The sequence below is a fragment of the Zosterops lateralis genome (genome assembly GCF_965231275.1).
Source record: "Zosterops lateralis genome assembly, chromosome: Z".
Classification (NCBI taxonomy): Eukaryota; Metazoa; Chordata; class Aves; order Passeriformes; family Zosteropidae; genus Zosterops; species Zosterops lateralis.
This window is the reverse complement of record NC_139800.1, coordinates 72,845,291-72,871,748: the sequence shown is the minus strand read 5'-3', so window position 1 is coordinate 72,871,748 and position 26,458 is coordinate 72,845,291.

The following is a 26,458-nucleotide window of genomic DNA, read 5'->3' as shown; positions in this document are numbered from 1 at the left end:
ATGGCCACCAGTAAGTTTTAGGACAACATGGCCATATAAACAGATAAAGAATCAGCAAACAGCATTTCTTCACTGCTCAGAGATGCAATCAAGCCTTTGCATCTCTACCAACTACCTTGTCACAGTTGGCTGCATGCAAAAATATTCTCCCAAGCAAATGAGAGGCAATTGACGTTACCTGAAACCTTTCATTATGACCCAGGTCACTTTTTGGGGATCTCTGCTGACACACTGAGCTCCATGAAGCCACAATAAGTTACAAAGCCAAAGTCCCCAGAAACAGTGCAAGAGATGCACAGACAGCATGGTTTAAAGGACAATACAGAGTGTTTATGGGACTGGGGGGAGTGTTGGTGGCAGGGGAGTTGGTTAGTGCATCATTCCTGGATACTTGTGAGATGCTCTGCAAAAAAAGGAATGACTTTCTCTACCTGAATGCTATTTTAATAACTTTGAAATGCCTTCCGTAGATGTCTCATCATTATTCCCATAGTTAGAAGCTGATTAATGGCACGCCCCTTGAACACATATCTGGGCACACGTACAAAGCCTTTTTAATAATCCCTAACAATGGCCAACAGCTGGCCACAAAACCAGATGATCCTCCACCCTTGTAAACTCATGCTCGCCAACAATAAAAAACCCTTCTGGCTACTAAAAGTCCTGGTGGAACAGATGAATCTTGTTATGGACTGAATTTTATAAATAAAAATTAAAAAGAGGCAAGCATTTTAGCATGGGCTTTCATGGGCTGAAAACAGACATAGGTTTTACATTCCTGGAGGGTCAGCTGCAGAATCTGATTTTTTGAGCTAAACTTCATCTTCCAAAGACTTCTTTAAATACATTACTGGGTTGGGTTTTTGAGGGGGGGGGATGGTTTTGTTTGGTTTTGGGGGTTTTTTTTGTTTTGGTTTTTTTTTTTGCAAATTTTGCTGCAGACACAGTACAGCACTTCCTCTCTCCTTTGGGGCGGGAGTTTCGTTGGTGCCACTTTCAGGCAGAAATCTTAGGAATGGCCTGAAAGGTTCTTCTCTCCAAGCCCTGCCACAGCACCACAGGCAGGCAGTCTGAGCACATCAGCCTGGTCCTACATTCTGCCTCCACCCTACAGAAGGTCTGTGCTTACTGCACCTTGGAAGCCATGGAGAGGAGCCAAGCCATTTGAGGATGAGAAAAATAAACAAACAAACAAACAAACAAAAAAAAAAAAAAAACAAAAAACAAAAACAAAAACAAAAACAAAAAAAAAAAAAAAAAAAAAAAAAAAAACCAAACAAAAAAAACACCTCTGAAAAAGCCACTTTTGTTTGTTGTTGTTAGCAACTATTTAATGTCAGGGCTAATTCACAAGTTTAATAAAATCAGGCTTTGCTGGAGATTCAACACCTTCAATTATGGCATTAAGAACTCACAGTAATTGCTCCTCAGACCTTCCAAAAATCCTTCAACAAAGTGTGCATGTGTGTGTGTGAGGAGGGGGAGGCCAGCCTTCAGTCTAAATCTAATGTCTTAAAGATTATTTATTCTTTTTTAAATAAACAAAGCAAGCAGAAAAGTCCTAATTCTAGTAACTATGAATTTTGTGGTGTCAGGCCCTCATTATACAACAAGAAGAAACAAATGAAAGGGACGAGAAAAAATCTCAGTCGGTCATCTAAGTATGAGTCCTTTGTTAGTGGATTTCTGCAGGGATAAACAGGGAATTTTCAAAGCCTAGGTATGCCCAAAACAAAAATTTTAGGAGTAAGGAAGCAAGGAAATTGACTGAAATCTTAGAACAAGCTTTATTTTTACTGCCCTGGGCAGGATTTAGAGAAACATCAGCCTCCGCTTCATCAAGTTCTGACATAGTTGAGGCCAGCACCTCATTACACTAAAAAAGATCTTTATTGATACAGAGAATGGCTATTATTTACATTCCTGATCACCACGCAGGAAGCTGATACAATGAGGAGTGAAGATTAGGGGAAAAGGCTTTGGTCCTTTGGAGAAGGCTTCCTTCTCCTCCAGGGACCAGTCAAGTTTTCTGGGGTTTTTTTTAAGCAATAAAAAATGGACAGGAAACACTTGAGCAGTGTTAAGGCACGGGTAAGATCAAGCAGAGTCACATTCCTGCTTCCTGTCAAAACAAAGGGAATCTAGTCTTTTGTAACTGGAGAGACCAGGTTTGGATTTCTTTCCCCACCCCACAGTGCTCAATCCAATCCTTGTAGTCCCTTGAAAGACACATCCAAGGCTCATTTACCTTCCATTCAGCCAGGTAAGACATTTCCCCAGTGCAGGAAGGGGATTCCTTCCCTGTTTTTAGGAGAGACAGGCAATGCCAGGGCCTGCCTGAGCATTTCAGCAAAGCCTGGCACACATCAGAGCAGTCGTGGGATCACTCTGAACTACAGCAGGGACATTGCCAACCTCTGCCAAAGCCCACAGCACAGGCAGCTCCAATTCTTATGTCAGAACACATTTGCTTCCTCCTGCAATGCGTGGCCATTCCCAAAGTTTAGTTGAGTTTGATGAAAGGTACCTTAGAACAAGTTTTATTTCACATGATACATCCTAGAGATTAAAACATCTCATAGGTGGATAACCCAGGGTGCTTATAGCAGCTCATGAGTACTTAAAGTTGCCAACAAAGAGTTTTCAGTGAAACAGTTCTTTGGATTTTTGGTTTGGTTTGGTCTGTTTTTTCTTTTTCAGCAACCAACACTATGCAAGTGCACTGGTGGGATTTTGTCCTGTGGTGTTTTTTGCTGTCCCTGACCTGTTTGTAATCCCAGCCACAGGCACTGACAAAACACCTATGCTATGCTGAAGGTTGTTAATGGTTCCATCCACAACTTTTGCTCTGGCACAGACCACACAAAGAGAGAATCTTGCAAGAAAGACCCAACCTGCCACAGGCCCTCCAGACAGCTCCTTTCCTGCCTGAGAGAGGCTCCACATGCCATGGAGGAAAGGGGCAGGTTTTGGGGCCAGGTGTGAGGGTGGGCTGGGACAGAGGGAGGCTGCCTTTGAAAGACCTCATGGAAAGTACAACTTAGTCAATGAGGATTTGAATGGATCCAGCAAGATCTTTTTCAGTTAAGCACAGAATGGCACTTCAAGAGATTTGGTTTCATCCTCCAGCTCTGACAACGGCTCCACAGTGGCATTTGAAGTGCCTCCTCTGGGCAGCATCCCCTGGAGTGTCCTCATCCCTTATCTCCTGTGAAAAATTCTGGGAGTTAGGCACCTCCATGATATTTAGATTATTACCCCTTGCAGGTGTGATTCTCATAAGGTTTCAAAACTGCAAAATGGGGATGGTAGTGCATTGTTTGGCAATCTCCTCATCCTCTTCACCCTTCAGTCAGATTTACCCCAGTTAGTGACTGGTTCCACTCTTGATCTATGATTTCCCATAGAGAGGAGGAGGAGGAGAAGGCAGAAGCCAAGGTAAAGCCTCTCTGATGTGATCTCACATGGGCTGGTTTCCAGCCAAGTCATGAACACCAAAATAAAGAGTCAGCTGCACCTGCAGGTACCTTTCAAGTTCAGCACATGCTTGTTGGACCTTTGCATCATTTTAAATTAGCTGCTGATGCATTTTATTTACACTGAATTTAACTTAATGTGCTTGCTTGCTAACTTCCTGCTTATCTGGATACCACATAAGCATATGCCCAATCCAATTACAAAAAAGAATGAGAAATACAGTGAATGCTACACATTTTAAGGAGCATAATAAATTACCAGTGCTGTGGCACGTACCTGTGCATGTGAGGGAGAAAAAGTACAAACAAATCAAAAAAAAACCAACCCCAAAACAACCCCCAACCTAGCCAACCAAAAAGTACAGCTGAATTCCCACAGCCAATTAATTAGAAATAACATGTCCCTTGCAAGACTCACACAAGTCTTCCAAGGTGAAACTCATCCCTCAACAGCAGCTGGAAGCTCTTGCCACGCTGAAAGAGGAAGAGCTCTGTTACAGAGAAGTGGGAAGAAATGTGGAAATACTAGCAACAAGTAGGCTCTTGAGGAGTGTGCTGAGTATTGAAGAGCTAGCTGAAAGGTAGTGAAAACTATAATAAGCAGCTGCAGCTCCCAGGTCTCCTGAAAGAAAGAAAGAAAGGAAAAATTAACAAAATTCACAAGTGTCACAATATTCCACCACGTGAGTAAACTGTTTTGGATAGCAGTGAGGCAATGCTACTTATATGAATGAGGTTGGGAGTGGTGGCTGTGCCTGTCTCCAGTGAAAGGAAGAGGGTGAACTCAGAGACCTGGGTGATTCCACTGCTAAATGAATCAGAACCTGAGGGAAGAGAAAAGGTATGTGGGAAAAAAAAGCATTGAAGCAGAGTCAGGGAAGATCGAGAGAGAGTATGAGTAAAACATAAGAGGGGAATGTATGATTCAGCCTGTTACTTATTGCTCCTTTTAGCCGCCAGAAACATGAGTGTATCATATATACAGATGTATATCTGTAAACATATATGTATATATTTCTGATAAGTATATAGACAGATGGATGTGAGCATAAGGGGGCCCTCAGTCCTGGCTGTCCCTGTCTGCAGGGAGGGTCAGAGCAGGGCCAGGCTCTGCTCCAGGGCCCAGCAATGGCACCAGAGGAATGGGCAGGAACTGATGCCCAGGAAGTCCCACCTGAACATGAGAAAGAACTTCCCTGTGCAGTGACTGAGCATTGAATAGATTGCCCAGAGAGGCTGTGGAGCCTCCTTCATTGGAGATATTCCAGAACCTGGACACAATCTTGTTGTTCTGGGATGACCCTGCTGGAGCAGGGAGATGGGACCAGATGACCCACTGTGGTCCCTTCCAACCTCATCTATCCTGGGATTCTGTGACAAGTAGGATCTCTTATTCATGAGTGGTTTACCATCCATAAACCAAATAAATTCCATGGAGGCACTGCCTTGAGGATGAAATTGCCCTGACTGGGGCACAGAGATGGGCTTTGTCCAATGCACTTGCAAGGCTGAATTCCCCAGCTTGTCCGAGAGAGGCTGGGCCCTGCCTTGTGTTTTTCAGCCAGGAAAGGGATTCTCTGCAGGCACACTGCCTGGCTGGCATGGGGAGGGAGTTGGGAAGGCAGATGAGCCTTGCTGTGGCAGCCAGGGCCCTTGCACAGGGAGATAGATCTGTTTGCAGAGAGGTTGATAAGGCACTTGCACGAGTGAGACACCCACTGCTCACAGTGATTCCGCCTCCTCCTCCCCTCACGCCTCAAGATCAACACCAGCAACGCTGCCAAGCCTCTAATTACATTTTTTAAATCCTGTCAGGTCGTGAGGATGTGACGAGCTCTAATTGTGGAAGAGTGTTTAGGGAGACTGGTAATTACACAGCCATTAAGCCGTTTAAACACACCACGGTCCCTTTTGCGAGGCAGTGCTGGGGCTGGCTCCCTCCCCAGCAGCGACACAAACACGAGATTAAGATGTCAATTAGTGATCAGCAGGTAACAAACAATAACTCCTCAATAACTCCACTGCTGACCAGCAAGGCTCATCCCAGGCCAGTGCTGGCTGTTGTAACTTTCCCAGCTGAGAGGTGGAAAATCCACGACAGAAGAGGGACCTGCAGGGGGCTCTCACCCTGTGTGCCCATGTGGTCTCCTGTCTCAATCCTCATCCAACAACTTCCTGCTGCCAGAACATTTACTGAAAAATCTGCTGAAATTTGCTTTTAGCCTTAAAAGTACTCTAGGTTGACTAAAAATGGCTTTTTAAAATTCTTTTAGTTCTACTAGGAGATATTCCCCAGCCTTTCTTTTCTTTAATCAACTTGTTTGCTAAATGAAAGTGCTCTGGAGAAAAGCAAACAAAGCAGAACTTCTCTTGCCTGTGTGGGAGGAGTGGGGAGTAGATACCATTAAACCAAACTCTCTCCTGCCTACATTTCAGACCTTGTGACATGTCAAACCACAGCCCCTGGGCTTTTATTCAGCTTTCTCAGTTTCTTTGACATCCACTTTTAACTACTCCCCTCATAAAGGTCAGTTATGTATATATAGGAGACATTTTCCAGATTAAAAGTAGGATGGAGGATGACCTATCAGGATGCAAATCTCAAGTATAGTAAAAGCTTCACAGGGAGAAGCTCCAGCAAGGACCAGCTGAGGAGGATTTTTCCAAAGTAGACCTGGCCCCAAGACCAGATGATTTAATACTGTCCAATACGAAAAATAGTGGTACTTACATAAAGAGAAATAATGTGGAATATGATCAGCTTAGATGCCTGAATTAGCCCCAAAGATTTGTACTAAAGGCGTTCCAAGCAAATTGTTGGCTTCCAGCTCCACATCCTAGAGGAAGGGAATGCCTTGGCAGCTCCTGCATCCCGAACTGTCAGCCTAGGAAGCAAATTTAACCCTGAGGAGTCTGCCTTTTTGTCTCCTCTCAAAACTAGAGGGTAAAGCTGCTGCAGCACCATGGCTTTAGCAGGTGAAAGGGAACGTCCCCATGTGGCCTGACATCACCAGTCACCTCTGGGAAGATGGATGGCCATATGCTGTCCTCTCTCCAGCTCTGTGCCCATTCTTAGGGGGTGAGGGACATGCCCTGGAAGGGGGATGGATCTTGGGGGTCTGGGCCAGCTGCTGCTCCTCTCTGCAGACTGGGCACCCAGTGCTGCTCACAGCCCTCCCTGCCTTCCCCAGGGAATGGGAGCCAAAGGGCACCTGTGTGGGAACTGCTGCTGGCAAAATAAATAGCAGTGCCCTGCCAGAAAGGCAACATATCTTATGCATCGTGCAAAACTCCATCTGGCCAGTCAGCCCTTAGGTAGACTGAAACTATCCTTTATTTTCACCGTGGAGCCCTGTGTACAACTCCAGGAGTCCTGTGACACAGGAAAAGTGTAGCATAATTTTGTTTACTCTGTTATCACCAGAGCTGCCTCACTGAGCCCTACCAGGAGGAGAGCCCTCTTTTGATGTAAACCTGTTATGAGTGAGAGTAGGGAACTCCTAAAATAATAATAAAAAAAGGCTGGTTCCAATCCAAACTCACATGACAAAAAGGGAAAAAAATAGAACACCTGAAAAAGGAGATGCACATCATTCCCACGTGTGCAAGAGGGTATTAAATCGAGTAGTGACGAACTTTAACCAGAAGCACAGCATTACTCAGAGCAGCTTGTCCAAGCCTGCAGAAATCATGGTCAGAGAGTCTCCCAGCTGGCAGAAGTGGACAGGGAGTGCCAAGAAAGACAAGTCCTTGCTGGTACTGCTTTGTGTGGAGGATCCTCTCATGAACGGTTTTAATAAAGACTTAATTGATTGTTCTGGAGTTCGTCAGACTAATAAACATTTATAGCCCTGAGTCAGTCATCTAGAACACATTCCATAAGGCAGTTAGAGGCTGCTGCACGGGGCAGCCAGACGCACGTCTGTCATGTGCCGGTGAATGGAATTCATCATGCACTAGTCATGCAGAAAGTCAAACCTTCGGAGAAAGTGGAATCTCTGCATCTTTTTCATCAGCCAGGAGGTAGAGTAATCACTGTCCTCCAGGCCAGCGTTTGGGAGATAGCTGTTCTACAGAACCCTGGTTCTGCAGTGGGTTTCCACATGTGCCCCAGAGTAAATCACATGGGCATGTCAGCACAGCACTGATCAGACATTTCAGCTCTCCTGAGTCCTGGGCACAGACAGAAACAGAGGCAAATACAAGGAAGACATGGCCATAAAAATACAAATTAAGATAAAGCTATATTCTCCTGCTGCTTAATCATGTAAATGTACAAATAGAGCCTGAGACAGTGACTCAAGGGAAACAATGACCTTATCAGCAGCCTTAGATAGGCCTGAGCCATAAATGAAAATAAATTATCTACTGACGTGCCTTATCATCTCCCTAGCGTCTACTGGAGAACTCAATTTACCTCTGCATATCTATATCCTCCAGCACTCAGCACCAGGAGGGTCTGCTGTCCCTCCACAGGTTCCCTTTGTTGCTCCAGCAGAATCTCCAGCCATTGCACTGACCTGACACTGGCTTTCAGGTGGCACTCCAGCTCTGCACTATCAGTGCGTGGTCAGCAGGGAAAACCATTTCTCTCTCCTTTTCCTCGCCCCCTGACTTACAGCCTGACCTCCTTTTCCAATCACCCTGCCATCTATTTACACCCCCAAGAAGTCCCACGGGGTTTTAATCAGCCAGATCCCCACACCCTCCAGGCAGCATGTGGGAAAATCTCTTTGCACTCAAGACCTGAGAATCCAGAGGAGCCACCTAAAATCTCTACACACTCCTGTTGGCTCTGACTCTGCTCATCCTGGCATGAGCATCTGCAGGTGATCAGGGAACTCTGGAGCAGTGGGGAAATCCACAGTGAAAGGAAAACTGCTGTGACAGGAGGGGCTTTTGACCTCCAGCTCATTCATGTTTGAAGCTAAGCCAAGGGGCTTAAGGGGCTGCTTTTGCTATCAAGATGGAGTGATATTTCACATTTACAGGCAGGTAGTTGCTGAAATTGATTCTTTGGGGGAAAAGAAGAGCAGCACTTGTAATTTCTTGGCAATTTGTGCTAAACTAATCACAGGCTTTCTAGTTCATTGGAAGTTCAAGAATTTGGTACCTGCCTTAAGTTTCATTTGGAAGTGAGGCAAACATTTTAGTTTCCTGAGAAAGGCTAATCCTGAAAACTACTATCAAGAATTAGAAAATTTGTTTAAAATGAAAAGGAACTTGGGAACTTTTCCAGAATGAAAATTTCTTTTTTTCTTCCTCTTTCCAAGGAATTGGAGTCATTTAGAGTCAAGACATTTAAAAATATTTTTATTTCAAGAGAAACAGAAATTGACCCAACATTTCCCGCTAGTCCTATTAATAATTATAAACATGAGACCATGAAAACCTGCAGGGGGATTTTTAAAAAGAAGTATCAGGAAAAAAGTTGCCTGCTTTCTAAGTGAAAAGGAAAGGAGAGGGAAAAATGTTCTCTACCATTCTTAGAAGAAAAAAATAACACAAAGGAATTATTTGAAACCAAATATGAACAAAAATTGTGCAGAACATATCCAGCTTTGTTGGTCACAACCTGTGCTGGTGAGGCTGTCAGGGCTTTGACCCTCACCCTCTGGAATGGGACACAGCTGGATGCAGCAGGCATCTTCTCCCAAGGCCCTGGTCCAAGCAGGGACAGGGTGTCCCTGGGCTGTTGTGTCTCCTGAGAGCAGAGAGAAGGTTGGACTGCACCTCCAGCAGGCACAACGTGACTTTGCTGAGTTTTGTAGCACTTCAGTAACACTGAAGTCATGGCAGACACAACAGGGTTGGGTTTTCTTGTCCCTCCATGGCCACCAGCTGTATCCACAGCACTGCTGGTACCCTGGGGCATCTGTTTTATCTTGCTGGCACAGCTGTGCATGATGCATGTTTTACCCAGTTTGGGTATAATACAGCACTCTGTCAGGGCTGTTTGACTGATGCAGGGATGCCCACTACAACAGACAGCACACATTCTAAGAATAGGTTTTTTATGTCTGCTGTCGCCACAGGTTGCAGGGTCACTGGCACAGGGCTCTAAGCCCTTCTCCCCTGCCTGTGTCAAAGCAGGGGCTCTGCACCCCAAGAGCCCCATAGATTTCAGTGGGGCTCTTCCCAAATTTACGTGCTGAGTCATCATGAGTAAGTATAAATCTCCCCCTCACTCTTCACTGCTCCTGTGGTCCTCCTGGTTCTGCTCTCATGCGTAAAGTCTCTACCACCAGCCAAGAAGACAGCCCAAGGCATGTGGCAGTGCTTTCCAGGAGCTCAGAGTCTGTGTGGCTAAACATACAGGCAGTAGATTTCAAGAGCAAAAGAAAGGGTTGCACTCTCTGGGTCTGGCTCCTGGTGAGACATCTGCAGAGCACTTTGACCAACAAACCCTACACCAAGCACTGAGTAGCCAGAGGGCTGACCCACCATCCTTCCAAAACTCATTGGAAAAACTCCCACCCCTCTCTGCCCTCTGCCTGGGAACAAATTGCACTTAGCTGTGTTTTCCCCTCAGATTCCTAATGTGTCCAGCAATACCTGTGGCTTTGCAGAGAGCAGAGGCAATGACAAGTTATGGAGCACACATCTTGGGCTGTAAGGTCAGGTTTTCCCAGGCATTTCACCTCTCTGTAATACCTTAATTAGGCATTTATACCTCTTCAAACATACAAGCCCCAGCTCCTTCTCAGCAGCAGCACAGAGAACTGCTGTTTGGAGAGGCAGACAGGCAGCAGCACTCCTGAAAGTTTGTGTTGAAAGGAAAAGCTTTTTCCCAAATGGGATATTGCATGTAATGTATGTCTGCCCTTGCTTTATCCATGTCCTGGTTATACCTGCAGGATTCGTTCCAGATGCACCATGACAAGCAGACATAGGAAATGGTTGGAGAGCAGACTGAAAGGGAATTTGTTCTCTTCTTCCAGTGACTCCTTCCCCTCCTACCTCATTTCTTTGCACATTTCCACAAAGAAAAAGGAAATGACAGAAACAAGTTTGATCCAGAAGAGGGACGGAAATTTTATTTTTGTTTAAAAAGGAGAAAATATTCCACAAGAAATTCCAGGTAAAGAAAGGGGAAAAAAAATCATTTTCTGTCAAAAAACTGTTTAGGACAATACAGTTTTCAGTAGCTGTGACTCACGATTATCCCGGTATCTCCTTCCTCATCAGATGGTATTTTTAGCCTAATTTGCCAGAGACGTGCTTCAGTAGCAGCATGGCCAACTCCAGGATCAGCTCCCTGCAGACTGCCCGCCTCCCCCTTCATGTATTTGGTTTCATTGATCCTAATCTGATCAGGGGCAGCTGTTTGTAAGGGCAATGCAGGAGAGACCCCAGGAGGGAGGATGATCTCTGGGGGAAGTGAGCCCAAGCTGAGCCCTCACAGCAGGGGAAAGGCAGCAGATGCCCCTCGGTGCAGAAGCAATCATGGCATCTACACAGAATCCAGCTGAACCTGGAGCTGTCAGCCCAGCTGGGGACTGTCCTGGTGGGAGGGCAGGGCTGAGAGGGGAAGGGAAAGGGTACAGACATGGAGGCTGTCTGGGATGCTCCTTCTTTCCTCAGCACCCCAGTTGCTGCTCTCCCACACACCTGCAGCTGGAATTCCCTGTGAGGAACCAGGCACCACAGGGATGTCCCTGCCTACCTGTCCACCATCCCTCTGGCCCAAATTCTAACACAGAAGGTATTATTAGATGGCTGTTGTTGAATACCTGCAATTGAGTGTTACCAGCTTTTGTTCAACAGCATCTTTTGCAATGTTTAGAGCACAGATAAAGTCAGGTGCTGCTTCTACTCACTTTGTGGGCTCCTTCCCCCTCAGTCCTGTCCTGACCCTCCACTCACTCATGCCCGGTTGTAGCTGTCAGGGAGAAAATAAGGTGAGGGGATGCAGGCAAATAGAGAGAGAGAGAGAGAGAAGACAAAGAAAGGAAAGGTAACTCCCTGAAGACAGAAGTCTGTGTGTCTGCTGCCAATAACAGTAACAATAAAGGCCATCAAACACAGAGACATATTACTCTGCTGTCTCCTGCCTGACTGCCCACACACTTAGGACTTTAGTCCAGCACATCAGTTTGAGAGTCAAAGACATTGAACTTGGGACTTGTTTCTCTGATAAGGAGAAAGTGTAACAGCCTGACCAAGAGCTAGGAACCTGATAACTTTTACACACTGCAAGTAAGCCCAGCTTCATGCTGATATTTTAAGGATCTTTGCCCTTTAGCTTGAACAGGAAATCTTAAAATGGAAAATATGCAGCTTAAAGGAAGGGGCGAGGCTCACATGAAATGTAATAAGGTACGTAAGTATAGGAAATAACAGATTGTTAAGAAACTACAGTTTAGTTGTTAAAAAAAAAAAAAAAAAAAAAAAAGGCCAAATATAGATTATATTTCCCCTCATTAGGATCGACCTTTTTTTTTTTTTTTTTTAAAGATTTTGCCATGAGCAGAGGGAATTCTTTCTATGGCCTGAAGCATTATTTAGTTTTGCTGGCCACCACAAAGAGAGTGGATGAAGACCCCCTTCCCCAAGCACAGGGAAAGCAGCAGGAGGGCAATGCTAGGAGAGAAGTGAGGTAACACCCACTGCCAGAGGCATGGCAGATCCAGAGCTGTGTGGGCCACCAGCCACCAGCACCTTCTTTTCAGGGGCAACTAAGCCAGTAAGCCAAGCACAGCCAAGGCATGAGCTAAAGGACTTTGCTGATACAGCAAAAGAGTACCTACAAGTCACTCCAAGGTCATCCTTTTCAGGGATGAAGGTAGAGCTTTTCATATCCTCAAAGGCATCCCCATTCATGTTCCTTACAGCTGAGGCCAAGGTGCTTCTAGGTACAGCAGAGATTAAACTTTTACTGCATGCATGGCTCTGAGATTTGGTGCCTTGATGAGTTGGTATCAGCAGAGCAAACTGATCCTTTATCAGCAAGTGCTGGATCAGGGCACCTCTTTTCCATCCAAGTCCTGCTCTGGCATCCTAAGTCTGTTTTGTACAGTCAGAGGTGCTTGTATAAATCAATGACCACTCTCACACAGATTTCCTCTGACCATCAGTGGGGTTGGATTCCAGTCCCAGTACCAGCCCAAAATATATGCAGAGATCAGTCTGCGATTTTCTGCCATGCAGTCAATCAGTAGCTTTAACACCAGGCAATCCACACATGTCCCAGAGAGCATCACTGATGTAAACTCACCTGCCCCACTTCCTCACTCAGCAAACATTTACTTTCTTTATTATATGCCCAGTGCCAGATAGCAGGAGAGGTAGAAATTAAGTCAGTATTATTAACAGAGTGCAGCCTTGCCCTTTCAGTCTAATTAGAGGGAGAGAATTACTGCCAAGGTATACAGTGCCCAAGAGCCAGCTGGGCTCACCCCAACACATTGGCAGGACAGGACCATGGGTACAGTGACGAGCTTCCTTCTCCAGCCCCCAGTGACAATACTGGACCTGCAGATGATTTTCTGAGCTACTCAGCCTCTCTAAAATACCCCTGAAGGATCAGCAGGGCAGTGGTGCTGCTGCACAGACCCTTCTTTCCCCCACCCAGCAACAATCAGCTGCAGGCTGGCAGGGTGAGTATCTGCCTGGGAATGCAAGTGGCTTCTCATGTGCATGACACCTCAGTTCCCCAGGTGTGCTGGGCCCCCCAGGAATCTCACTGTCTCCTCAGAAAAGGTATGGTTCCTCTGCTTCCCCCAACCCCTGCCCCAGATCAGATTCCCCCAGGGAGCAATGCTGGGGGGCTCTCTGGAGGCACAGAGGTGTTAGGCTGAGTTGTGTCAGTGTCGGGATGTGGCGCCTTACTCCATTCCCTCCATCCCATCACCCCGGGGGTAGAAAGAGCTTTGTGGACTCCCAGGCACTGTCCAAGGCTCTCTCCAGGACACTGAAATTTCACAGCTTTATCAGTTCCCAGGAAAAATCCTGGAGTTTGCACTGTACAAGGACAGAGAGTTCTGAGTTTGAACAGGGGCATGGAAATCAAAACAGGGATATGACTTTCACTGCATTTCCTGCAGCTTGTGATGTCATCTGACGCTATTGCTAAGTGCCCAATCCTAAGACTGATTAACTGATAGGATCAGTTTTTCTCCTGCTCCATGATGGCCACCAGTGTAACTCCAGCACTGTCCAGGAAATTACTTTCTTGGCCATCATTATGGCCAAGAAAAATCCCAGAAATGAAGTGTAAGTGTTCTGGAAACTGGCTAAGCAGAGCCACCTGTGGTGCCAAGGAGACATGAGAAGATGCCTCCACTAAGGGCAGGCAGAGGAAAATCCTGGATGTGGTTAAAAATTCTCATCATCTTTTGCCAGGGAACAAAAATGGATGAAAATTCTGTGGGTTCATTTGTCATCCAGAAGTTTTTCCAGTCTCTGGCTGTTATTCCTCCACTTGTTCAAAATATATGCAGTATACGAGGGCTGAGGCACCAATCAGGTACCCTGAGCAGCATCCCCAGGCTGGAGAAGAATGTCCTGTGTGGGAGGATTTAGTCCTGGCTGCAGCACTGGGGTTGATTGCACATCAGTCACAGCACCAAAGCCAAGGCTGCAGAGTGTGGTTTGTGGTAACAGCTGTTTATGGTCGAGCCTCCCCAATACCTGCAAAGCTGAGATGTGTCAGCAGCATTATTCCTTTGCCTGCCTAGTCCCAGATGGTATCTGCACAGGGACATAATATAAACAACAACAGCAGGAAAGTGGATGAGGTTTCCAGTGCTGTTAGCCTCCCTCCCTCAGATTGGCACCAGAACTCTGAGGAGAAGCCATCACAGAGCAGAGGCATCTAGTACAGGTTGTATGTAATTAACAAGCTGGAGGTGTTTTTTGACTGCAGGCAGGGATGACTGGAAACCTTCCAGTTGTCTTGCAGTAATGTATGCTCTGCTAGCTTGCACCCAAGCAGAACCCTCAGCTTTTTGCCTGAAGCCAAATACTGTTTGGCCTTGTCAGGAAAAGCAACTCATCTCACAGCATCACTTCCTTAACAGTCCCCAGTGTTCTGTTTATTTCCCAGGCTGGACAAGACAGTAGCAGAGTGAAACCCAGAGTAACAGGGCACTTAGAGATCAAGTGGAGAAGAAATTCCAGACTTCTCACTGTGAGTACAGACTGCCTTGAGCAAAACTACACCACAACACCTTGGGTGAAGTTCAGAACCTTTCTTCTGCTTGCACACTGCATGATTTACCCCCATGATTCTTAGTTTAGTTACAATCCTCATTCCTAAAAAAAAAAAAAAAACAAAAAAACAAAGCAAAACAAAACAAACAAACAAAAAAAAAAAAAAAAAAAAAAAAAACAAAAAACAAAAAAACACCAAAAAAACCAACCAAACAAACAAACAAAAAAACCCTCTTATTACTTGGATATTACTTTAAAGTCTTTCCATAAAAGGAGTTTCACAACTAAGTTCATTCACATGTATGCATCTTCTAACAAGCTTAAGACAAAGAGCATACAGCAAAGTCAAGAAACAGGTGAGTTTTGTCAACTTTGAGGAGGGAAAAAGAAAAAAGTCTGGTAGCAATTTCCCTAAAGTAAATCTTTGTTTTCAATTTAATTCCCTGGTGGCAGGATGTATCTGCAAGTTGCCCAGAAGGCCAGTCCATGATTCCACAGCCATCAGTACCAGGTAACCAGAGCCCATCCTTGACTATGCACAATCAATTTATGGGGCCAACGCACACAGAAAACAGAAAATACAACCCCAGCTTGGATGTTTGTGACACTAGGTGCAGTGGGGAAGACCTTGCCATAAAGATTTACCTACAACTTTAACTCCCCAGCCTTTCCTGACAGATCTGAGCAGCAGGAAGGTTTGTGCTGGATCAACACGATGTGTTGTGCAGCCTCAGCACTTTTGAACTGATGCTGGGAAACCAAAAGAACTGAATTTGCTGCATCAAAACACTGCCTTGGAGCTGATATTATTAATTTGGCAGCAAGTGGATTTTCCATAATTACATTTCTTTGTCTTGGAGGAATCACAGAATCACACAGTGGGTAAGGCTGGAAGGGACCACAGGAGATAAATGCCTTATTATTTCTCCCCTTGCAGATATCCCATGTCACAGGGAGTAGCTGACTCTTCCTTCTTCTTATGTGACTCATTTTTTCAGCTAATTTAGTCCCACTGGATGGATTATCTCTCACCACAATCTTACCTTCATCTACATCTTAGATCTGCACAGCTATAGCCCAACAGTTACTTCTATTGAAAGAGTAACACAAGACCCATGCTTTTCCTGCAAAGTATCTTAATACAAAAGCAGCCCAGTGTGTTTGAGTATTGCCTGTCCTTGCACTGAGCTGTTTCTGGTTAGAGGCATGGCACTAGTTGCCCAGGAATGACCAAGTTTATCTCTCACTCCTGGGCAGCTGTGTGTTTATTGTTATAAAATGACTTACAAGAAGGAGTCTGCCTATGTTTTGAGTTGCCTTGTAATCTACACCAGAACAGAACAGGAGAGAATTGTTCTCCTGCCACCCCTTCCAATTTGCACTAGTTTGCCCTAGTTGAAAGGTGGGGCAGGGCTGAATTTGCTTTCTTTAACTTCTGGCTTCTTGCTAGAGTTTTATTGCAACTCCAATTGACTAATTTTAACAGCATCTTTTGAACTACATCACTGAGTATTTCTGCTTATAGTAATGAGCCTTTCCATATCTGCCAGGTGACTAAGGTTACCAAAGGCCAGTGTTGTATTTTGCCTTTCAGACTGAAACTGCCAGGACCCATTTTCAATTTTTTTCCCTGTGGAAATTAAAAAGGAGCTTCCACTTGTCATGGGCAGAGACAGCACAACCCAGGAGCAGCCAGCAGCAGAGGCCATGCCAGTGCCCTGATGTGCAGAAACACCAGGGAGAATTGCAGCAAGATATCCACACTTCCACATGTGGCAATGAGACCTTCTTGGATGAGAAAAGATGAGCTCTGCTTGTGCTGGAGGAGGGTAAGTCAGGTCACCCACATTTGATCACACCCAGCATAGGTGCTGTGGTCTGAGCCATGCCTGGACTCTCATCTCCACTGTGTCCAAGGAATAATGAAATTTATCTGATGATCGTCAGTGTTCTGAGGCCAGTCTATCAGCTGTGAGCATTGCACATGGACAGTGAGAGAAGCCATAACAGAAGGAGGCTCTGGGTAGACTGCTCTAGACCCAGCTGCTCCCACATCCCAACCAGGACTGGCAGTGTTTGGAGCAGTCCCATCCTCTTGCAAACTCACTGTTTCTGCACACAAGAGTTTTCAGCAACCTCTCCATCTGCCTGCTTTTCTGGAAGAGCCCTTTCCCTTCAGATGAAGGAGTAGGACTCCACAAACAGTAGCATTCCCAGACAGCTGCAGCCTGACGTTCATTTCTCAGGGGACAGAACTGGTTATTTATTCAGACATTTTGTTCCTAGCTTTTATTGCTCTGTTTTATATGGTAGGCGAGGTCAGAGCCTTTGTAATATAGAAACAGCATCGCCAAGATTTCTTTCCAAAGAACAGCACAATGTGCAGAAATATCAAATATGTTATGTTATAACATAAGGAAAAGAATGCTGTGTTTTTTACCTGGACACTTATTTCAACCACAGGGAGATGAATAAAACTACGAGGGGATGGAGTACAAAAAGTTTGTACTTTTCAATCTTTTTCACTCTTTTTAACAACATAAAAAGCAATGCCATTTTGGTGGTAAATCACTGGTCTCTAGGCTAGGTGTGGACTGGTATCAATCTGAAGTTTCTCACAGATTAAAAGCACATTGAATACGCTGAATCAAAAGCCAGTAATATTGTTTACATAAGAAGTTAGGCTCTAGAAGAACTGCTCAATTTTAACTCACTTATCTTGCTTCAACTCACACAACTCCCCCTCTGGTAAGCAAATTTATATCTCTGTTATCTTTTTTTATCTAACTGGTTTGGCCCAAGGAAACAAATATATAGATTGAAGACAAGGAAAAAAAAGAAAAAATGAAAAAAGAAAAAAAGAAAAAGAAAAAGAAAAAGAAAAAGAAAAAGAAAAAGAAAAAGAAAAAGAAAAAGAAAAAAAGGAAAAGAAAACCTTCCCTCATTAACTCCATTAAGTTATCTTCCCAGCCTTTAGCATGCTAAACTGGAATCTGACCTAGAAAGGTACAGTCCTCACATTTTGTCCCATCCTCAGGTGACACACGTGACACTTCAAATCTCTTAACATTTCTATTTCCTTGTTTTCCTCCAGTACCAAGATAAAGTGGCACCAAACTCTGTCGTGTTCTTGTTTTATGGTGAGACAATAAATCACTAGTGAGTCTTTATTATGAGATTAATCAACCACTTACATTCTTGCAGAACTCCAGAAATTAATGTATTATTGATTACCACATTTTAAAACCACTTACACTTCCTTCTCTTGATAATATAACTTTAGTATACAGAGTAACCTACATTTCAATTATGGTACAAGCTTCTCTGCAAATTTACAAACTACCTAAAGTTTTGGAAATGCAAAAGGTGATGCATAAATTAAGATCACAGGGACAAGAGTTGAAACACAGCACTGCAAATAAGATGTCAAAATGTTCTAGCTAATGAAATTTCTTTTGTTTCTAAGGGGAGGGAGGTTTCAGAAACAATAGTCTCCCTTGCCTCAAAGACAGGCCATTCTCTATGAAACACTATAGCTGTGCCATACTTAAGAACAGCCCTGCAGTAGCAAATTATTTTATTCACAACAGAAGAAGAAAACAAGTTTTACAAAGCATTTTGCATTGGAAGCCTCTGTTTTAACTCATCTTCAAAGAAAATTGACAGCATTTTTGGTCTTTCATACTGACTCAGCAGGCTATGAATGCTACCCACCAAGCTCAGAGGTAAAGGTTTTCACTGCTGTGAGACTTCCCATGTTTTGTGAAAGGAAAAGCTGCAGGAAAAGGCTTGCAAGCCAGTTCTTCCATAATTCCATATATTCAAAATGACATGCTGTCCTTGGCAACCATTCAGCATTTGGCTTCAGCTGTGAGCCTTCAGCAATAAACCAGCAGCACTGAGGTGACTTGAGGACACATCAGCTGCTTTTACTTTGACTCCAAGGTATGAACCAAAACATGACTGCTCTCATCCTATTCACTAGGTTGAATTTCACACATCTGTGCCTCAGGCACAGGTGGAAAAAGAGCTTCTGGCACAACCTCAGAGGCCATACAAGCCAGAACTGATCAGTAACATTTGCTCAGGGACTGCCTTGGCCCATGGACGGGGCCTTTCACTTGGCCTTGCTGAGGTTTCATAAGGTTTGCAGGGTCCCACTTCTCCAGCCTGTCAAGGATCCCTTCCCTGCAGTGCTGACCACACCACACAGCTCAGTGCCATCACCAGCCTTGATCCCACTGTCCATTCTGCAGCACCAAAGCAACACCAGTCCCAACACCAACCCCTAAGACACCACTCACCACCATAATGCAGGACAGGAATAAGAATCTCACTGGGAATTTCAATGTCTGTTGTCCTCTGCTCCATCTAAGAAATAAGTATGTTTCTAAAAAGTTGTTGGTGGTACTCACTGTGTTAAAAGTCTCAAACAATGTGGAATTTCCCACATACATGTGGCTCTAAGAAAGCTCAAACACCACAGTTTGGGACAGTGGATGAAATTTTGCACAAGAATACGTGAATCATGGGATTTTTTTGCAGCACTTAGCAGGGAGCACTACAGTCCAGCAGTATCCTTTCCAGCCACTAAAAATGAAAGGATAAGTAATTTCACAGAGTGTGGATATAAGAAAGCCTTTTAGCTACACTAGTCCCAGCCATGAGTACAAAGGGCAAATCATGTTCAGCCCTGTTTCTGTTTGAGCTTTGTGTTGCAGACATGGAGCTGCCAGTACTGAGCAGCTCAGTTAATGGGATTTTGCCTCCTCTGCCCATGGATCACGTCATTTTGTAGGATGAAGAATCCCTGGGCCAGCTCTTGCATTTTGGCCTTGTATTTTGGCACCTAAGAGTCTTAATAGTTTTCCCCTGGTAAATACTTAGTTAGCTGACCTAATAAGTATTCTTCAGCAAGGGCAAGCCATTATTCCTTAGACAAAGTCACTTTGGCAAGTACCATGACGTGTTTATGGCAACAAAGGAAGCAAGAATTGGGTCAGATACAGGATCTACCTAGACCTGTATGTCATTTCTGAGAACAGGCAGTGCACATACCTGAGGAGAGAGAAAACAGCAAGCAGACCCTTTAAATACCCTTCCTAAGAGCTTGGCAAAGCTATATTTTTAAAACATACCTTCAAGGCTGCTGCTTGGTGGATGTAAAATAAGAAAAAGAAAGAGAGAAAGAAAGAGAGAAAGAAAGAGAGAAAGAGAGAAAGAAAGAAAGAAAGAAAGAAAGAAAGAAAGAAAGAAAGAAAGAAAGAAAGAAAGAAAGAAAGAAAGAAAGAAAGAAAGAAAGAAAGAAAAGGTTTTTAATTTCTTGTAAGAGTTGCATCTAGACCAGGTACAGCATATAGAGGCTTTCTAGGACAAACAGCAGTGTGTGTAGAAAATGTCAGCAGACAAACCAACAGCTAGCCAGGAAATTACCAGTGATTTGCTGGTGTTAACTAACTTGCTCACGAGCACACAGTGCCTATCACAGACATACCTCTGCGTGTGTGAGAAGGCTCTGTGTGTGGTAGGTAATGAGCTGGTGCTGGTTTCTGTGCAGCTGGGAGTTTACCTCCAAGCCATTGGTGAGCTAATGAAGGAGTTCCCTCGCTGTCCAGCTGCCAAAAAGAAAAGGAGGGAGTGGGAAGGCAAGGACAAGGCAGGCAACAAGAGGCCCAGCCCCCTCAGTAGATCTGTGTGGAGAACACGTTTTGCACAATCACAGAAAGAAAGCTGCTTTTGCACAGCTGAGAAACCCAGGGCCACCCTGACTGGGGGACATCCTTCAGTCCAGACCAGCTTCTCCACAAAAGGTCACCCACACAGGCCACCTGGGAACAGGCACCTGGGGGAATTCACCGGTCTTGCAAGTATTTTCTCATGGTCTTTTACCTGCAAGGGAAAAGCAACTTTGAGCTCTTCCTTGCTGTCAAGACTCCAGGGAAAAAGTTCCCTGGACCTGCACCATCAGCTCACTTCCCTGAAATCCCCCCTATTAACTGAAAGAGCAGATTTGGCTTGGCTCAAGGAAAGGTCCTCCATCCTATCTAAACAGTGCATTAAATTCTTCCTGGCAAATTCCAGGCATGCACCAATGCAAGAGGAAACAAATCCTTGTTTGTTCTTATGGGGGCTGGATTTTTTACCATGGTTGTCGGGATGGGAGCACCACTGTGCTCAAGGCATGTGCACATTGGGTGGAGACACTTCAGGAGCAGCACAAACTTGTCCCTGATAACAGAGCAGGAGCCACTGCATCTCCTAACATGCATCCCTCTGGCATCCTCCTGCAGAAAAGCAGGGTTCTCTTCCTCTGGAAGGTGGGAAACAAAGGCTCAGAGTAAGGGCAGCAGTTTCTCCTTTTCTAGATTGGAAAGCCAGCCTGTGTGCAGCCATGATGGATCAGTTCATCCAAAGAGAAGTTCCCAGGAAATGCCCTCAAGCAGATGAACCGGGCTGTGTGACACAGGAGATCCTGCCAGGGCTTTTCTCAGAGATCTGAGAGAAAACCACAGGTGATCTGACTGATTCCACATGGATGCAATAAATGGATATATAACCATCCTTGCTGCAAAACAGTGTCACTGCTCCTTCATCTCTGACCCAAGCAGACACAGATGGCTGAAAAAATAAAAGATGCTACATCTTGAAGACATTAACTTCATTAATTTCCCACATCCAACCCCAATGTCTGTTGAAAGAATTTCAGCACTGTTATCGTGTTCAGCATCAGCAACAACCTTGTGACGGTTCATGTCCCATTCTTGTCTGGCCTCGTCTCATTAAGCAAATCCAGGTCCTCATCAGGCACTGCCATAACTCTGCAGGACCCAGAGGCCTCCAGACACCATCCCTAAAAAGAGAGTTCTGAAGTGGTTTCCTCCTGAAGCATCTTCAGAAACTAATGCCAGAAAGCTCCCCGGTTTTGTTTGTGGTTTTTTTTCCAGAGGTATCTGAAGGGTTTTTTTAATGAATTGGAGTACTGTGAGGATTTCTTCATGGAGTTAGAGCTGGCTTCCAGGGTGATATACAGCACAATGAAGACCATGACTCATAATGCACAGCAATGTCTATCCCCAGCAACTCCAGAATGACAGCAGAGAGAAAGTATCTCAGCAACATGAGATATCATGTAAGTATCATCACAACATGAGTGTGCCTGAGAAGGGGGCCACTGTCTCAAACATGAAAATAAAATCCCACTTCTAAATAAAAAGGGTCCTGGATACAACACTGTCATTTTCCTATCAGGAAGGCTTTGGATACTGGGGATAAGCAGCAAGCTGAAACCCCAGCTCTCTCTTGCAGCAGTTATCATGCAAGAGGAACATGTCACTGCTGGGGACAGGCAGGAGGGAGAGGGAAAAGCTGCTGGAGACTGTAGGAGGCTCTGTGACATCTCTTCTGCTTCTCTAGCATTGCTCTTGCCATGGTAGTGCTTGGGGGCTCTAACAAGAATGATGCTTCATGCCACATAAAAATGTACAAAGAGGAAGTTTTTTTGCTTTTGGCAGCTTGAAGTCACTAGTAGTGATGAACTGGGTGGGGACAGAGACACGTGGGGAAGTCAAATGTGTTGCCACTTGGCCAGTGGCAGGACCAGGACCTTCCCAAGGCCTCTCTGTGGCTGGTGAAAAGTGTAGGACAGACTTGTGTGCTTGCCCTTTTGACCAAAGGGAGTGAAAAAAACCACATTCCCAGCTAGGAAAATGCCATATCTGTTCTGCAGCTGAAATGTTTTGGGGCTGTCAGCTTAGTTTCACTGCCTAGTCCCACCTCAGGCCCCTCCAGCAGTCTCCTCCAGCCTGAGCACCCCACCAATCCCCAGCCAAATGTACCCTGGCATCCCAGCTTTCCCACAGCACAGGATCCCTTGGAAAACAGCCAAGCCACCTAAAAATCCACTTTTACTCAGCAGCCACTGCTAGGCTCGACTGCAATCTGGGGCTTGGAAAACACGGCTTTCTTGTTTTAATTAAAACCAAGTCCCTCCACCCAGACTTGCCTCTCTGTCACTCTCGCTTTCTCTCCCTAGCCCTCTGACGCATTTCAGCAGACATGTCATCAGACTCTGGTTCAAGGGAGGGGAGCAGCCATCTAATGCAGCTTCTTGCATCAATATCCCACCCTTCTCTGGGGAGCTGAGATGATGGGCTTGGCAAGCAGGAGGGAGGCTGCTGTGTGAGCGAAGGAATACACATACGTGTCGGCGCGTTTGTGCTTTGGTGGGAAAATAGAGGGTCCAGAAATGCAAAGCCCCATCTCCATCTCCAGTTCCTGGACCAGGCTCCCCAGGCACCAGTGGGTACTGCTCTAAAGGCTGCACAGGGATGAGACAACATCCTCCTTCCTGATAACATCATCAACCGCAGCCAACTCTCCGTGTGAAAACTTAACGGGAATTTCTAAGGATGCCATAAACTACACTGCTCATAGAGTAAATCTAAATGCGTGAGGATTTTAAAACTGGAGGCAGAAACATATGTTTCCCCATCCTAAATGCATACAACTTCCAATCTGCCTGAGTCCCTGTGCCTCCTCTGCTCATCATGCTGGCTCCTCACTTCCAGGAGAGGCTTGTCAGTTCTCAGAGACTCAGAGGGTAGCTGGCTGTGTGAACATGGATGTTCAGGCCTTGCTGGAAAATCAAGGGAGCTTGGTACTGTCATTCAGTGATGATCCAAGCATTTAAATCTGTATTTGGTGCTCCTGCCTGGCAGTTCATGGGTGCTCAGCCTTAGAAAAACCTTGTTGTTTATTTAGCTTTCTTACTGTGTCTTTAAGACCTAATTTTAGATTCCTACTTATGAAAATGTGTCTTGCCAACCTCACCACATGTAACTAAACATGTGTTTTGACATCCACCTCCTACTCAAGAATTTAATTTCAAAACATCGCTGTTTTATTTTAAGACATGGGGAAACAGCAATTTTTAGGCTACCTATTAATTATCAGAGTCATTAGTAAGGATTTAATCATTATAACAAATAATCCAAAGGTGTATATGTCTAATTAAGTGTATGTGCCTAACAATTTCCAGGGAATGACACATGCATGTGCCTTGCAAGTTAAGTATATCTGTACATCTCACTGAAGCACAGGCTGAGAGTTTAACTGGGGCCAAGCTCATCGCAGGACTAAACTGGCCCAGGACCAGAGATTTAAGTGTAATAAATGGATGGACCTCACCCAGGTTTCTTCCTCAAAAGCGTTCTGGGTTTCCATTTTTACCTTAACATGGCATGCAGATATTTGCTGTTGGTCAGGGCTAATTCTATCCTGGTACATAATACTTGCTGTAGTTAGTGCCTGGTACCATCCTCTCCACTAAGTTCATTTTAAGCTGTTTCTACATCCCCACAAGTTAAACAAGATATGGGTTGTACTTCCAGCTTGAGTAAAGCTCAGACTCAGTGCACCACAATCATCCTTACAATCCCTTACCTGTTTTGCCCAGCTGGCATGTATTTCAAGGCAAGAAGGATACATTTCTAGATGTTTGACCACCACACAACATTGCAGGACCCTACCTTCAGCAGAAGGTTTTGAATGCCACCTCTGCACTCATGGCATATTTAACATTTTCCTCTTTTTCTCTCACTCAAGGCTTTTGTGAGGGCTCAGAAAACTGCTCCTGGTCCAGGAATTGTTTTGCCCCAAAAGGATTCAAGTGATTCAATTAACTTCCAAGCCTTTGAAACTTACTCATCACTAGACATAATAAACCATCACAACATAACTCATGCAGAGAAGACCATGTGTCACTGCTCTGTGGCAGGAGCACACACAGGCTTTTGCCAACTCTGCAATGGTTATCTGGATGTCTGTGAAAGCCAAGAGCAAGCAGACTGCCAAACCTCTTCACTGGCATGAGGAGGGCAAGTTCACACATCAGCAAGTTTGTGCTGCCCGCTAAATAACCCAGACAAGGACTGGGCACACCAAAACACCATTTACTGGCATCCTTTCAGGTGAAGAGTGTGAGTGCCATGTCACTGCTGACAGAGCTTCCACAGGGACACTTCCTTCTGCAAGGCAGACCATCTCTCTGCTGTGCTGCTGGCTGTTTGGGCATAGATATATACCTTGAATCTGCTGCACTTCTACCTGGATTTCAGGTTCTCTATGACCACTTCACTATCTGGCATGCACAGAGCGCTGCCTGGCCCAGGTATAGAAGCAGTACAGAGGGCTTTTCCTCACCACAGCAAAGAAATGCAGGTATCTATGACAAAGAGCAATTTTCTAAAACACTTTAGTGCTGCACTAGAAAGTTTATTTGAAAAGAAATGCTGGCCCAAGAAACTGGGGAGTAAAACAGACTCAGTCTGCAGCAATGCCACCCAGTGCCATGCAGTTCCAGCAGTTAAGGATCAGGTGCCTCAGGGCAGCATCATGCACAAGGCTGAAAATTCTTCTTGAGATCTTCCCATTGCAGAGGCACACAGCCTACCACACAACCAAGGGGAAAGTCCTCTGGCTTCCTTTCAGGTGATCTTGCACAATCAGACCTGCTGCAGACAGGGAAAAAAAGGGAAATCACCCCTCCTGAATTTTGGCAGGATTAAAAGACATTCCTCCGGCACTTGCTCTGGGTACGTGTAATTCAGAACATGGCACAAAACTACTTTTCTCTTTCCCTCTCTGCCTCCAGAACCCAACCCAGGATTTCCTCTCCTGTGTGTCTGGAGTCCTCAGCTATAGTTGGAGGGGAGCAGGAAAGAGAGATGCTGGCAATGGGAGTGAGGGTGGTGTTTGCAATATGACTGTCCCTCTGCCTTCATGCAAAGCTCACCAAAGGGCATTCCATGAAGACTGCAGGTGATTTTTTCATTCGCTTCATTCACTTTAGCAGGAAAATTAGGAAGTAGCCCAATTGGATGAGTTTTTGCAGCACAGAAATTTAATTATCTGCTTGATTGGTCAAAACTGATGCAGGGCAAGTAAGACTTCCAATCTGAAATCTCAGTTTGTGGAAAACAAAGAGTGTAAAGAATGAAGGAGAATTTAGATAAAGCAAAGTCAAAAGAAACAGAATGTCTGGCAGCAGGATCTGTCACCTTGCAGAATCATTCAAAAACCCCAGCTAACCTTTTATTCAGGATCAGGAAGTCAGACTTCAACTGCCTATTGCTGGAACTAAGGCCACATCTTCAAACAGATTTAACAGCAGCTCTATTCTCAGCATTCTACCACTAAGTATTGTAGGAAATACTAGATAGGGCACACAAAAACTAAGCCTATGTAATCCATGGCAAAAGAAAACACTTTTTTTTTTTTTTTTTTTTTTTTTAATTTAACAACTTCAAGGATTCAGTCAAACCAAGACACGCTGCCTCTGATAGTACTGGTCCAGCTGGGAGTGCAGAGTCTCTCCCATTCCTTGGTCATTGCACTGCCCTGTACCTCCTTCTCTACTTTTAACAGAAGGATCTTTTTCTAGAGGAGGAGACTTGGTCATCTGTACTCCTCTCACTCTAGCAGATGAACAGAGCTGCAGTAAACACGACAGCACAATTAATAACCGAAATTAAGTCTGGAAATGAACGCCATGATGACAACAAGCATGACATTGCAGAAATATTATTCGTGTGCCAGGCAGATAATTGCAGACATGCACCAGTCTGGGAGCATTTTGTTTGGTGGTGATAAGATAATAGCCACAATAAAGTTAACTGTGTCTCCACTGGCTGTTTAAAGGAGAAGCAGGGGTTCTTTGACCTCTGGCATTCCAGACATCTCTCAAGATTATCAGAGCAGTCTTTTCCAGCCTTTAAACCTTTGCCTGATTCTACAAATCTACCGTGCAATTGTAAAGCTTAAGGATCGTT